Genomic DNA, 15595 nt, shown 5'->3' with positions numbered 1-15595 from the left:
GGGAAAGTGGTGGACGTGATATATCTTGACTTTAGCAAAGCTTTTGATATGGTCTCCCACAGTATTCTTGCCAGCAAGTTATAAAAGTATGGATTGGATGAATGGACTATAAGACAGATAGAAAACTGGCTAGATCGTTGGGCTCAATGGGCTGTGATCAATGGGTCAATGTCTATTTGACAGCCGGTATCAAGTGGAGTGCCTCAGAAGTCGGTCCTGGGGCTGGTTTTGTTCAACATCTTCATTAACGATCTGGATGATGGGATGAATTGCAAGTTTTCAGATGACACTAAGCTGGGGGGAGAGGTGGATTCACTGGAGGGTAGGGATAGAGTCCAGAGTGACCCAGACAAATTGGAGGATTGGGCCAAAAAAAATCTGATGAGGTTCAATAAGGACAAGTGCAGAGTCCTGCACTTAGAATGGAAGAATCCCATGCACTGCTACAGGCTGGGGACCGACTGGTTAAGCAGCAGTTCTGCAGAAAAGGACCTGGGGATTACAGTGGACGAGAAGCTGGATATAAGTCAACAGTGTGTCTTTGTTGCCAAGAAGGCTAGCAGCATATTAGGCTGCATTAGGAGGAGCATTGCCAGCAGATCAATGGAAGTGATTATTCTCCTCTATTTGGCACTGGTAAGCCCACATCTGGAGTATTGCGCCCAGTTTTGGGCCCCCCACTACAGAAAGGATGTGGACAAATTGGAGCGAGTCCAGCAGAGGTCAATGAAAATGATTGGGGGTTGGGGCACATGACTTACAAGGAGAGGCTGAGGGAACTGGGGTTCTTTAGTCTGCAGAAGAAAAGAATGAGGGGGGATTTGATAGTAGCCTTCAACTACCTGAAGAGGGGTTCCAGAGAGGATGGAGCTCGGCTGTTCTCAGTGATGGCAGATGACAGAACAAGAAGCAATGGTCTCAAGTTGCAGTGGGGGAGGTCTAGGTTGGATATTAGGAAAAACTGTTTCACTGGGAGGGTGGTGAAGCACTGGAACGGGTTACCTAGGGAGGTGGTGAAAGGCGCTGTGGAAAAAATAGAAACTCAAACTACATTGTTTAAAGTCTCCCGAGGGTGGTCTCACCTCCCCTGCACCCTCCCTTATGTAGTGGTGATTTTGGCTCCTTAGGTTTCCAAACAGGCCCTCAAAAAGTGATGGGGAAAGCCCTGCTCTCAGGAACTCTGATGTAAATCCATAGAATATCAGGGTTGGAAGGGACCTCAAGAGGTCATCTAGTCCAACCCCCTGGTCAAAGCAGGACCAATCCCCAATTTCTGCCCCAGATCCATAAATGGCCCCCTCAAGGATTGAACTTTCAACCCTCGGTTTAGCAGGCCAATGCTCAAACCACTGAGCTATTCTTAGATGTTAGTACACTCTAACTTGCCATGCAGTGACCTTATAAAAATCACCCCAAGAAGCCTAGTCTCACATTGCCCTCAGGGCACCTCTTCAGGTGTGTGTGGGGGGAAAGATGTCAGATACCACAGGTCTTGAACCCTGGTTCACAGGACTCTTAGATATTAGTATACTCTAATTTGCCCCGTTGATTTCTTGTTCTGGATTTACACCCAGACAGCTAGTGACCCGATTACTCCTCGCTAGACATACACCAAGGGTTACTGGCCAACCTGGGTTTAATCCACACCCAGCTTCCCACCGCTAAGTGCTGTGACTAAGCATCCCAAGGAGATCCCACACAGCCTGAGTAACAGCATCTCCCCAGCCTGGAATACTCATCTGTATGGAACCTATGTCATATTCACCAGTTCACACCAACGGCCTATCCTTGGTTCTCAGCAGTAGGAAACCTGCCCCTGAATATGAGCAAATGACCCAGTTTCCATCACATCTGTTTTCCTTGTGATTAATTCATTCCTTCTGCTCCATGTAGCCTGGCAGAAAATCTTTTGAATTCATCGCAGCCGCTGCTAAGTGTTAATTGATTGGTGATCTTCCCTAGAGCAAAATGGTGCCGGCCCAGCTCCCCCAGCCCTTGAGCTCTGCTTCAAGGTGCGTCTGAGCCAAGGTGAGTGATCTAAGCAGCTGGGTAATGGGCGAACTTGCTGAAATGATGGGCCTTACTGTGCTCTCGGGTGTAACAGTGGTGAAAACAGCGTTAGGAAAGAATCAGCCCACATTAATCTGGCACCAAATGCTGCTCCAAGTTATACCAGCGTCTCCACTGAGTCCAGTGGAGTTACTTCAGATGTACACCAGTATCACACAACAGAAGTTGGCCCCGCAAAACACACAGAGCCTCCCCTCTGATTTTTGAGCTGTCTGAATTTATCATCATCCTTTTCTAGCATGTTTATCTGAGCGTCTCTGGGCACTTCAAGACATGAATGAATTAAACCTCAACCACCCTATGAGGTGAGAGGTATTATTAGCTGTATTTCCATCTGGGGAAACTGAGGCACAGAGCAGTTTAGGCCCCAATTTTCACATCAGCCACTGATTTTGGATTCCTTAATTTCTGGAGTGCCCAACCGCAGACACCTGGGGCCTGATTCCAGAGGCACCGAGCACCCACAGCTTTCAGTTGGAATTGGGGTGGTCGGCTTCAGGGCCGGATTAAGGCAGGGGCTTTATGGGCTGCAGCCCAGGGCCCCGGCTCTAGGGGGGTCCCACAAAAATAAATCACAGGCAGCGATCTCCAACTCCAGGCTGCTGAAAGTCCAGCGGGCCAGCAGGGCTCTGCCTGCCAGCCTGCCATAACCCCAGGCTGCTCCTGGATGCGGCTGGCTGCTGGCACGTCTCTGCGGCCCCTGGCCGGGGGCGGGAGGGGAGAGGTGTCTCTGCACACTGCTCTCACCCCCAGCACCGTCCCTGGTGGCACTTGTAGGTGCGGCCTGCACATGAAGACACGCTGTCTCCCTCCCCCCAGGGGCCACAGAGACGTGCCAGCAGCCAGCTGCTTCCGGGAACAGCATAGGGCTATGGCAGGGAGCCTACCTGAGCCCAGCTGTGCCACCAGCCGGGAGCCGCCTCTGGTAAGCGCCTCCCGGCCAGAGTCTCCACCTCGCACCCGTGCCCAAGGTCAGAATCCCCTCCTGCACCCAAACCCCCTCCCAGAGCCTGAACCCCAACACTCTGCCCCACCCTGGAGCCTCCTCCTGCACTAAACTCCCTCCCAGGAAAAAGACTTGTATACAGGGGCCCCAAAAATCTAATAGCCCCAGGCCCACAGGAGAGTTAATCCGGCCCTGGTCAGCACCTCTGAAAATTGGACCCAAATGTCTCACATGGGCAAGAGATGCCCAAAGATCAATGGCCCCTTGTGAAAGCGTTGGCCCAAGGGACTTGCCCAAGGTCACAGAGTTACATTTTATTGATTTTCCCCCCTCCAAAATAAGGGAGGAATGAAGAAGTAAAGCAGTGGGAAGGGAAGAGAAGGAAAGGGGAGCAGGGAGGGAAAGGAGAGGACTAGCTCAGTTTCCATCTGCTAGGAATTAATCAAAGATTTCCAAAAAAGTCAGACTCAATCTTCTCTGAAATGTCACCGGCTCGTTCAGTGCCAAGTCACTGTGCTTAGCTTCTATCCCTGGAGGCCGCCTGCTTTTCCAGCTGCAGCCCTCATTGTTTGGCTACAAGGACTTCTCTGGAGAACGAAGCTTTCCATGAGTTGGAGAGTTTCCACGGTGATGGGATAGAGCTTGGGCCCTACCAAATTCGCGGCTATGAAAAACACATCGTGGACTGTGAAATCTGGTCTCCCCCCATGAAATCTGCTCTTTTGTGTGCTTTTATCCTACGCTCTACAGATTTCACGGGGGGAGACCAGAGTTTCTCAAACTGGGGGTCTTGGCCCAAAAGGGAGTCACAAGGTTATTTTAGGGGGGTTGTGGTATGGCCACCCTTACTTCTGCGCTGCTGCCTTCGGAGACGGGTGGCCGGAGAGCGGCCGCTGCTGACCGAGGGCCCAGCTCTGCAGTCACCAGCAGAGAAGTAAAGGCTACAATACCATGCCATCCTTACCTCTGTGCGGCTGCTGGCTCGGCCGGCAGAGCTGTGCGGGCAGGAGGCAGGGTGGCTCACAATGTTGTCAGCCTTTCAAGGGCTGAATTCACTTACAGGCCGAACACTAATAACAAGGGAACCAGCCTCGAAGAGCCCGGCAGAGTGACCCAGGGCCCCAAACAGAGATGGGGCAAGCTCCAAAATGGGACCCTTCCCAGAGTCTCCAGATGGATGGGTCAGGCGCAAAGCGACCCTGATCCCAAACCATGAGGGGCTTCAGGAGCTCTGCCTGAAACCTGAACTGCGGCCAGGCATTGAGGATGTAGGATTCGCTCCTCGGCCTCGCAGAATAGCTAATGCACCTTGCTCAGCTGTTGCCAGGGGGACAAAGTCTGCAACAGGTTGAGGCCTCTTGTCTCAAATCCCCCTCGCAAAGGGAGATTTCAGCGCAGCACAGAACACAGAGACGCCACTTGAACAAACAGATCTAAACTCTTCCCCCAAAGATCTATATTTAATTAGGCAGCAGCTGGGCAGTTTAGCCTTGTCCTTTATTTACATGCAGAACGGGCGGGGTTTTCTCCAGTGTCTGTGACAGCGGGACTGAGATCTATACGCCGTGACAGCGAGCTCAGTGCTCTGGGCGGCTGCGAGCTCCCACAGCCATGCAGCCGGAAACCAGGCCGAGAAAGCAGAAGCTAGGCAAAGGCATCGCAGAGGAAGGAGCTGATGGCCCCGTACTGCATTAGTGCTCTCAATTCTGGGCACCCCAGGACCTGGAGTGTCTCGATGGCCAAGTGTGCATGGCTGCTGGCTGGTGGCTCAAACCCAGCCAGGGATGGGGCTATGTAGACTAGTGGGATGGGTAGTGGGCTGTAGGTTAAGCAAAAGGCCAGAGGAACAGAGCCGAGCCCAGGGGATGCCAAGCTAGCAGAGCATATATGATCCTAGCTTGAACATCTGCACAATCTGCTGTGTGTGGCAACTGGCTCTTCGGAGGCTCTCAAGTGGGTGGGAGGGTGGAGCTTGGCAGGGCACCACTCTTTCCCTTGCTCCTGAATGGAGCTCATTAGGAATATTTCTGGCTGCGTGACGACGAAGGGTGGGGGAGGACAGCGGCCTACAAACCACGGAAGGGTGGGAACACCCAGGTGGCAGAGGCAGTGTTCAGGGTGGAGCTTGATGCCTGAGATTCGGCTGCAGAAGAGTCTCCCCTGGGAAAGTGGGGCGGGCCATTCCTAGTCCTACTGGAGCCAGCGGGGGCCATTCCTAGGTACAATGGCGACTCTCCTAGTGGGGAGAAGCCTGACTGCAGAGCGGGATGGAGTGGGTAAGCTGCCGGGTCTCTTCCATTTCTACCTTTTATGAAGAAAAAAGGAATCCAACATCTATCTCCATGTTACTCCTAAAAAGAAAAGGAGTACTTGTGGCACCTTGGAGACTAACCAATTTATTTGAGCATAAGCTTTCGTGAGCTACAGCTCACTTCATCGGATGCATACTGGGAAAAGTACAGAAGATCTTTTTATACACACAAAGCATGAAAAAAGGGGTGTTTACCACTACAAAAGGTTTTCTCTCCCCCCACCCCACTCTCCTGCTGGTAATAGCTTATCTAAAGTGATCACTCTCCTTACAATGTGTATGATAATCAAGGTGGGCCATTTCCAGCACGAATCTAGGGTTTAACAAGAACGTCTGAGGAGGGGGGGTAGGAAAAAACAAGGGGAAATAGGCTTGAATAGAGACTGGGAGTGACTAAGTCATTATGCAAGGTAACCTAAGTTAATTGTATCCAATTTGCAAATGAATTCCAATTCAACAGTCTCTCGCTGGAGTCTGGTTTTGAAGTTTTTTTGTTGTAATATCGCAACTTTCATGTCTGTAATCGCGTGACCAGAGAGATTGAAGTGTTCTCCAACTGGTTTATGAATGTTATAATTCTTGACATCTGATTTGTGTCCATTTATTCTTTTACATAGAGACTGTCCAGTTTGACCAATGTACATGGCAGAGGGGCATTGCTGGCACATGATGGCATAAATCACATTGGTGGATGTGCAGGTGAACGAGCCTCTGATAGTGTGGCTGATGTTGTTAGGCCCTGTGATGGTGTCCCCTGAATAGATATGTGGGCACAATTGGCAACGGGCTTTGTTGCAAGGATAGGTTCCTGGGTTAGTGGTTCTGTTGTGTGGTATGTGGTTGGTGGTGAGTATTTGCTTCAGGTTGGGGGGCTGTCTGTAGGCAAGGACTGGCCTGTCTCCCAAGATTTGTGAGAGTGTTGGGTCATCCTTCAGGATAGGTTGTAGATCCTTAATAATGCGTTGGAGGGGTTTTAGTTGGGGACTGAAGGTGATGGCTAGTGGTGTTCTGTTATTTTCTTTGTTAGGCCTGTCCTGTAGTAGGTGACTTCTGGGAACTCTTCTGGCTCTATCAATCTGTTTCTTCACTTCCGCAGGGGGTATTGTAGTTGTAAGAATGCTTGATAGAGATCTTGTAGGTGTTTGTCTCTGTCTGAGGGGTTGGAGCAAATGCGGTTGTATCGCAGAGCTTGGCTGTAGACGATGGATCGTGTGGTGTGGTCAGGGTGAAAGCTGGAGGCATGTAGGTAGGAATAGCGGTCAGTAGGTTTCCGGTATAGGGTGGTGTTTATGTGACCATCGTTTATTAGCACTGTAGTGTCCAGGAAGTGGATCTCTTGTGTGGACTGGACCAGGCTGAGGTTGATGGTGGGATGGAAATTGTTGAAATCATGGTGGAATTCCTCAAGGGCTTTCCATGCCACCATCAACCTCAGCCTGGTCCATTATCATACACATTGTAAGGAGAGTGATCACTTTAGATAAGCTATTACCAACAGGAGAGTGGGTTTGGGGGTGGGGTGGGGGGGAAACCTGGATTTGTGCTGGAAATGGCCCAACTTGATTATCATACACATTGTAAGGAGAGTGATCATTTTAGATAAGCTATTACCAGCAGGAGAGTGGGGTGGGGGGAGAGAAAACCTTTTGTAGTGATAAACACCCATTTTTTCATGCTTTGTGTGTATAAAAAGATCTTCTGTACTTTCCACGGTATGCATCCGATGAAGTGAGCTGTAGCTCACGAAAGCTCATGCTCAAATAAATTGGTTAGTCTCTAAGGTGCCACAAGTCCTCCTTTTCTTTTTGCAAATACAGACTAACACGGCTGCTACTCTGAAACCTGTCATGTTACTCCTGTTTACCAACCTTCAGAGCTGAGTCGTGCAGCATCCGCGCTCTGGGTCAGTCTCAGAGCATCACCGGAGCTGGACTAGACCATCCTGCATGCGCTGGGGGTCGTGCATCAATGCAGAAGCAGGTGATAGTCTGTCCGGGGGTATCATCTCTCTGTTACTCCTCAGCAGCTGTCACAGAGGCCTGTCAGTTCTGGAAAGCGTCTGTTTTTTCTGACATCTCAAAGCCTCAGACAGCTGAGAGCAAAGACACGTCTGGGACTTGGAGACGTTGCCCATGCGTGGACTTGTGGGGGTCTGACCGCTTCTCCCACAATTCCCTCTCAAAAATCCCCCACGTCAAGGGGGCTGTGCCAGGAGTTGTGGCAGAGGCACCCAGTGGGCAGGCCCATAGCAACGGTGCACCACTGTTCCCGGACTCACATGGGCGCACTTGTAGGGTTGGCTTGGTGCAGGTGTATTCACCTGCATTTTCCTTGTCTACCTCCTACACTTTCCAGCCCTCCACAGCCCTTCTGTGTTATTATTTCTCTGGCCTCACAACTCCACTGACTAGTATCAGCTCTGCTCTGTCAAGGGAACAAGCTGCATGTTAATGACATTCATTCATGAAACGGGGCCTGTACCCCCTCCCCGCCACCTCTCCCAATCTGAGAGGGCCATTGCCCACGCTTGGCCTCTACACCGTTTTTAAGCCAGGGGGCAGTATTTGTATCTGGGTCATTTTGAGAGTAAGATTTTTATGAGATGCTGTATCAACATCAAGACTATCTACGGCATTCCCTCCAGCAGCTAATCTTGTCTCTCTCTCATCACATCATACGTTATTTTCCTCTCTTAACTCATCTAGCAAAGCAATGAAAAAAGTTAGAATTAGGAATGGTAATTGCAGGATCACCTCGCGCTCTCTCTCTCTCTTTTTAAATCTGTGCCACATTTTCATTTCTCTGGTCTCCTGGTACTAATAATACTTACACAGCACTTTCCATCCATAGCTCTCAAAGCACTTTACAAAAGAGGACAGTATCATTAACCCCATTTTGCAAATGGGGAAACTGAGGCACAGAGCAGGGAAGTGACTTGCCCAAGGTCACCCTGCAGGCCTGTGGTGGAGCCAGGAATAGAACCAAGGTCTTCCAAGTCCCACGCTACTGCTTGAGCTACTAGGCTGTACCACACTGGTAAGTATGGACTGCCCCACACCCTGCAGGATTGTTCAGAAATAACTATTGGTAGCACAGGACCTTCCTTTAATACCCTAATCTGCATATTATTCAGACTGGCAGATTTCTGTAGGCTGACAGGTACTCACTTCCCTGCCCTCTAGCCCCAGCAATATGTGACCATCTTGCAGAAATAGCCAACTGTGCAAACTTCTTGGCCTTGCTACAGACAGCATCTTCTCAGATGTTTCTGAGTCAGCTTCCGGTCAGCCGCCTCCTTTGTTTCTGTCCTGGCTTTGGTCCAAATCCCGCTCAGCTCTTCCCTGGAAATGGTCCTGTGGGAGTAACTGGGTGCAGCTAAAAGCCAGTGGCTACATGATGCTCTGAGTATCCCACATGCTGCTAAAGGACTCCCCCCCACCCGCCCCCTTGTAGTCCTGGTGCATTTGGTAGCCTGTGTCCTGCCCCAGAGAATTCCCCACCAAACTCATCACTACCAGACTGTATCAGAAGCACGCCTGCCAGTACATAAGCACCTGCTCTCCCACTTTGTGCCCCTCCCCTCCTCCATCACCAGGAAACCGGCCAAGAAAGTCTTCTGAAAATCCACCCAGGCGTCTTGACTGAGTGTCAGGCAGTGCAGGGAAGGCAGCAGCAGGATGCCTACGCTACACTCGTCCATTGACGCACCACGACCGTCTCAAACACAAAATGAACTCGGCGCCGTTCAAGGCCAGGAAATTAGCTTTGCTCAGAGGCTGAGCCAGCGGAATCAAGCGGCATGGGAAAACGTGGCTCCCTCCAGTTAAAAGGTGGGACTGTCAGTGCAGAGAGGGACACTTCAGACAGTCCCTTGGGGGAGGGGGGCGAGTTTACCATAGCGGCACACAGGGCTACACAGTTATATAGCCATGGGCACTCATCTGCTTGCTAAGTTGGCATGAGATGCCTCTCCCTCCTCTTCACCTGCAATAGACCCACCATTTTATGAATCCCCCGGGTTTTTTAGACGCTTTGGCTTAAGAGTGGTTAGTGCCCTTTCACCTGATCGTACAAAGTCGGCAGATGTCCCCGAACAGCTTGGTAAGACTCCAAGGTCTTGGCCTGCAACCTTTTCAGCTTGGCAACCCCCTTATTTGGAGTCAAACATTTTTGCCACCCGCCCCCTGAAATTTAATATAAAAGAGTAAAAAGTGCATTAGTGCTAACAATGATAAGCCGATGGAATTGATTTGTGCGCATGGCTGGAGAGGATGACAAGGAATCCTTGATCTTTGTCAGGGTGTGCAGGGAGTGGCGGAGCGAGATTTTCTTTGCTTTAGACTGTAATAAAACTGAACGCCTCACGCCCCTTGGGTTGCTTTCCATGACCCCACCCCCAGGCACACAGCCCAGTGGTTGAGAAACACAGGTCTATTGTAGACGTAAAATGGGGCCTCGGCTTTTTTTCCCATGACTCCCCACCTTTCAGTTATGGTCACATGTGGGAGGGGGACACAGCTAGGTCTAAGGCTGAGGTTTGCATCGATCCGGTGGGTCAGATTTCCTTGTAGCCCCGATCAGACAGGCCCCCCCTGCAAACCTGCCCCCAAGCCTGGGGCTGTTCAGAGCAGGGCTTGGCCCATTGCAGGGGTACGATTCAGCTCCACATCTCGCTCTAGCGGGTGGATGTTTGCAGCTGGGGCTCTGGCTCAGACCGGGCCCCAGCAGCATCTAACAACACAACAGCCATTGCTATGTGCTCAGAGCCGCAGAGCTCAGGCTGGTGTGGGCATTTCCCTTGTGACGCGGCCTGGCGTGTCTGGGTAGCACTGCCCTCTGCTGGGTGGAATCAGAACCGCTCAACTGTGTGTCACAGGCCCAGAGATCGCCTGAGCTACCGTGGCAGGGGGCTGGCGGTCCTTCCTGGCCCTGCGCTCAATAACGCCGTTCTGGGCCATTTTGCCAATCAGTGCTGGTAGGATAATTACTGCACGGGCCCTTACGCCCCATCAGCTTGAGCACACAAGCTCACGTTCTTGCTGCCATTGCATGAGGCCTGTGTCAGGAACTGCCCCAGTAACCCTATTTACCAGGGCACAGTGAAATAAAGCAAACAGCCAGAGCCTAGGTCATTGGGCCACTCCAGTCCCTCACTTCCTAGACTATAAGGAGCTGGCTGAGCTCTGGCCGGTAGCCTGGCAGCTGCCAGGCTGAGATGAATAGGCCGTCGCTTGGAGTTAATTTTAATAATTCAGGGTGCGTCCGTAGCACCTTTATTAGCTGATCTCACAGCACTTTGCCCACATTCAGCCTTGCCCCACGAGGGAGGTGCATCATGAATGCCATTTCACAGAGCGGAAATGGAAGCACAGAGGCTAAGATAACGGTCAGGCAGCGGAACCAGGAACGCTGATTCCCGTCCCCTGAGCTAACCGCTCAACAGCACTCCTGCCGATTACATTTCACAGTGAGCAGCATTTTGCACAGAGAGTTCTAGGGTTCCCTGGGGAGTCACTGTGGAGCCCCTGCACCAGATGTCTGCACTGTGAAGGCTGGCCCTGCCCCAGATCCCAGCCCGGCTGGGGATGAGCAGAGAGGAGCACCTGGTCTCTCCACCCCCCCAAGAGCCTGGGCGGTAAATCCTGCCCTTCCTGCCCACTGTCCTGAATAGAAGAACGGGACGCCTTTGGAGATGGGACTGTGCAGGCTGCTGCAGAGGCCATGTGCTGCCACTCGAGGGCTGCAGCTGGAGTTCAGGGCTAGATGACAGGGCTAGGGAGCAGCGTGGGTGCATGGTCCCTGTGAGCCTGCACTGCACATCCGCCACTGCCCAAAGGGAATCTGGGACTAAGGAGCCAGCCTGAGGAGCCATCGAGGTGGTTTGTGACTGATGGAGGCCACTGGGATTATGCCACACCCCGTGGAGTGTTTTCTGCCATGGCACTGGGGTTCTGTCCATGCTGATCAAGGCACTGGGCTAGATCTGGGCAGGGGAGAGATACCTGCCTCCCCAAAGGGTGTAAGTTTGCAGAAAGGGGAGAGCCCCCCCCCCCGACATGCATCTCTCACCACGTCCTGAGATGAAGAAAAAAGTCTCCAACACTGGTAAGTAGCCTATGAATGTACGCCCATAGCAGCATGGGCAGGGCCTCCAGGCTTTCAGCATCCATAACCACCTAGGAGTTCACCGTTGTAGCTGTGCTGTACAACACGGCCACTCCTGCATGTGAGCTAACAGAGAATCACCATGAGCCCCTAGCAGTCCAGGGCTTTTGACACACACCGTTGAGCAGTTCCAATCCCATCCACTAGAGGGCTTCAGTGGATTGTTGCAATACTGTTTACTATGGAGCTTGGTATGTGTCTCTGATAATATGCTATGTGGCATCTGGCAAAGAAATAAAAAGACCCTTTTCAGCTGGCCTGTATCCTTCTGTATAAGCCCTTTAAAATGAAGATGTTCTCTTGGCTACGTATATTCTCCTTCCTTACTGTAACAGCTTGGTGCAGCCTTTAAAAACAGTCACTGATTTTAGCCACCGGTTCCTCTTGTGCTGTGGAAAGAAAAAAAGCCCCAGTTGGCTGTTCGAAAGGGAAGACCTCAATTTCAGGCAAATTCACCCTAGAGAAAACAATTAGGGGAAATAATGACACTTCTGCTCCCAGGACACATCCCCAGGAACGAAGGACCATCACAAGCTTGCAATCTGCCACTCCAAGGGCTCAACACATTTCTTCCACCTGCCTTCTCTAACACACACAGAGCAGCATGTACGCTAAAAAAACCCCAACCCCTACCAAAACACGGCACTCCACCGTATACTTCTCTGTCCGTGGGGAGAGAGTACAAACAACATGACTGATGTTACTCATGTCGCTTTATGCCCTACTGGAAGGTGCTTAGATACTACGATGATGAGGACAGCAGAAGCACCTATCGAGAACAGAATAATGTGTCTTAGAGAGGGATTAAAAGGAGCTGAGCAGCCTGGTCCTTTTTCTCACCAGAGATGTTACGACCAGCTGTAATGGGCAGCACCGAGTAAGGCATGTGAAGAAGACTGGGGGAAAGATGGACAAGAGGGATGTTGCCAAGTCTAGCAATTTGATTGCAAGTCTTGCGCTAGTTGGTGTTTTTCTTAAAGCCCCAGCTCCTGGAGTCATGTGAATACGTGAGCATCACACCTTTCACTAGCATAAAAAGGGCATTTCTAGCTCCAACAGCGGCATAGCAGAGCTTCAAAATGTGAACTCTAAATGCCCCAATGCCAGCAGACAAACAAAAAGAATCCATTATTATTTTTAAACTGGCATGATTCTTTAAGCTGAGCTCATTAATTTTGGGGGCCTGACTCATGATTTTGGGTGGCTCGGTAACAAAGGAAGCCTAGGAGCAGCAGTGGCTGGGCAGCGTGTGGGTGCTAACACACCAAGGCAGATGCACGTGGAACATGCATGGTGGTATTTGCCTCCCCACCTCTTCCCCAGTGCCAAACACGGCTAGAAATACTCTCGCACATCCAGTTAAGAGAGACCCCGGGACTCCCAGAGCTGCCCTTTACACACAGGGCAGTCTATCTGAGTGTACAGTGTGTCTGTTTAGCCTGTAAGCGCTCTAGGGCGGAGATACTTTCTTTCTGTGTTCCCATCACCAAGCACCCTTGTGAGGGCTTAAATAACAGCAGCTGCTCAGATGATTGGCTACATATCACAAGACACTCTTGCTTTGATTTGACCCAGAATTTTCCTGTGATGAAATATTAACTGTCTCCCTCCAGAAAATGTCCCAGCAAAGAAACTGACGAGAGTTTGTAGATACGCTACACTTGTATCAGTCATGGTATTGCCAACCCTGAGTATTCAAAATTCATGAGTCTGGACCCCCCAAAATCATGGTTGCTTTAAAGAAAATAAGTGTGAGGTTCTCTCTCTCTCTTTTTTTTTTTTTAAAACCTTCTGGCTTCTGAGCCTTTAGATTGCACACACTTCACATTTTCATGTTTTCCTTTGCAACCACGAGGACTAGAAATTAGTGTTCAATTAAAAAAATCAGAGGTTCTTATTTAATCACTTGATTCCAGGATCTGGGGCTTTGAGAAGAATCACCCAAACTTCTGCAACTTGCAGTTAAAGTCATGAGAATTGGCAACGTTGCCATTAGGATGAATTTACTGAGCAGGCCTCGTTAATACCTCACGACTCACTTCGCCATTCCTCAGAGGGAAGCTCCACTAGGCTCTTACAATTCTTTCCACATCTCCACAAACACCACAGCTTCTCTTGGCTACGCCCTCCCCAGTACCAAACAAAACACAGTTTTCCTCCGGGCGGGGCAAGGGGTGAAGGAAGGGGTGCTTCCAGCCCTGATAGATTCCTCTCTCAATTCTCATTTATTATTTCTCAGATCTCTGTTGTTTCCTGTCTTAAGTCCAGAATCTGATTCACTCATTTATATTCTTTTCTGTGCTTCTCTGCTCAGCTACACGTATGATCTCTCTCATACTCTCTCTCTCTCTCGTCTTCATGCTGCTTCTCCTTGAACACCTGCAATTATTTCTGCCTTGCTGGAGTGGAAGAGTACTGGAATTTAAAAAAAAAAAAAAAAGGACTATGACACTGTACATCAGTCAAAGAAAACAAAATTAGAGGCAAGGATCCGGCAGCTGAGCTCTTTTCAAGCTGCGGAGTGAGACCAGGCTGGCTGACTAGCCATTTCTCTCCACCTTCAATGCCTTTCTTTCAGGTCAATACTTTGTTGGAGAAAAACACAGTTCTCACTCTCGGGTTGGGTGCAGTAAATCAGATACACTTTATTACCTCAAGCAATTGCACAGAGGGAGAGAGTGCATTAGGACACAGGGTTCCCCCTCCCCCCCGGCAGGTCTCTCAAAGAAACAATTACAGCAAGTATTTATACCTTTATTACAGACAATAATAAGCAACAACTCCATATTCTTTATACATATTCCTTCATGATATCTTATTTTTCTTACCATTTCTCTTATAGTCCGCATTCTATTCTTATCTAATACAAGGTCACAACAGCCTCTTTCACAGTTGTTTTCCACTCGCTTCGCACTATCCCTACTTCTACAAATCTCGCGTTATTAAAGCTAGAGTTAGCCTGACTCCTGCTCAATACAGAGGCCTGCATCCAAATTCTCTTTATCTACTTCCACGCTTTGATCTGGCTTTTCTCCGTTGAACATAGTGGGCTCACCAGCTCTGTGGCTTTTGGCGTTCGTCCCAATTCACCGCCTGCCACCAGACCATTTTTCATTTGGTTTGTAAATTTCATCTCTGATTGTTCCCCGTCCCCTGCAGCCACAGCGACACAGACGGCTCAGAGAAGCGTAGAGTTCTGCAGCGGACAGGAGCCATGGCCAGACACATTTCCCGTCCTCCCTGTGGGATTCCATGGGCTGAAAACCCCTCAGCACAGGGGACTGATCCTTCCCAGCTACTGCCACAGGTAGCCTCCTCTGGATATCCACATGCGACAGAACCGAGCAGCAGTGAGGGGGCCATCCTGACATTAAAGCTGAAAAAGCTTTGGGTTTGGTCCTGTGCTAGATCTATGCTCCCCTTCTCACTGGTTCTCCACCCAGCAATTAATAAGGTCATGACATAAGGTCCAATCTGATTGTGTCACCTCTGGCTTCCTTCCTGTAAAATCTCTCCCCTCCGCCCCCCATGCACTCTGGCACTTCTCATGCACAAAACCCTATGGTGGGAGCCTGCAGACATTATTCTGAGCCCTACACACAGGATCACAAGAACGAACAGTGCCCAGAACAGCTGACGCTGGTTATGCAATGGTGCTTTTGTTTTCTGCGTTCCTGCACCTTTAAACGTCTAAGAACCCTCCCTAGGTGGAGACACAGCCTCGGTTGTTCTGAGTTGCTGCAGCCTGCGACAGATGAGACACAGGCCATGTCTACGCTACAGGGACTAGCCCAGCCTAGCTATGGTGCTGGAGTGATGCTGGGAGTAGCTGCAGCCTATGCCAGCTGAAGGGGTTTTAAGCTGGATATAGGAACACCACCTCCCTGAGTGACACTAGCTAGGCCAACGCAAGCATTCTTCCATCGACCTCATTGTGTCGACACCGCGGGTCAGGTCGGCACTGCTGGGGCATTCAGGTGTTTGGATTTTTCATACCCCTGAGTGCTGTAGCTACGTCCACCTAAATGTTAAGTGTAGCCCAGGCCCCCCCCACCGTGCTCTCTCCTAGAGAAAGGCCTTTTGTTCTTCCCTGTGGCCATCTA

Source organism: Eretmochelys imbricata, chromosome 1 (assembly GCF_965152235.1).
Source record: "Eretmochelys imbricata isolate rEreImb1 chromosome 1, rEreImb1.hap1, whole genome shotgun sequence".
NCBI lineage: Eukaryota > Metazoa > Chordata > Testudines > Cheloniidae > Eretmochelys > Eretmochelys imbricata.
This window is presented reverse-complemented; position numbering follows the sequence as displayed.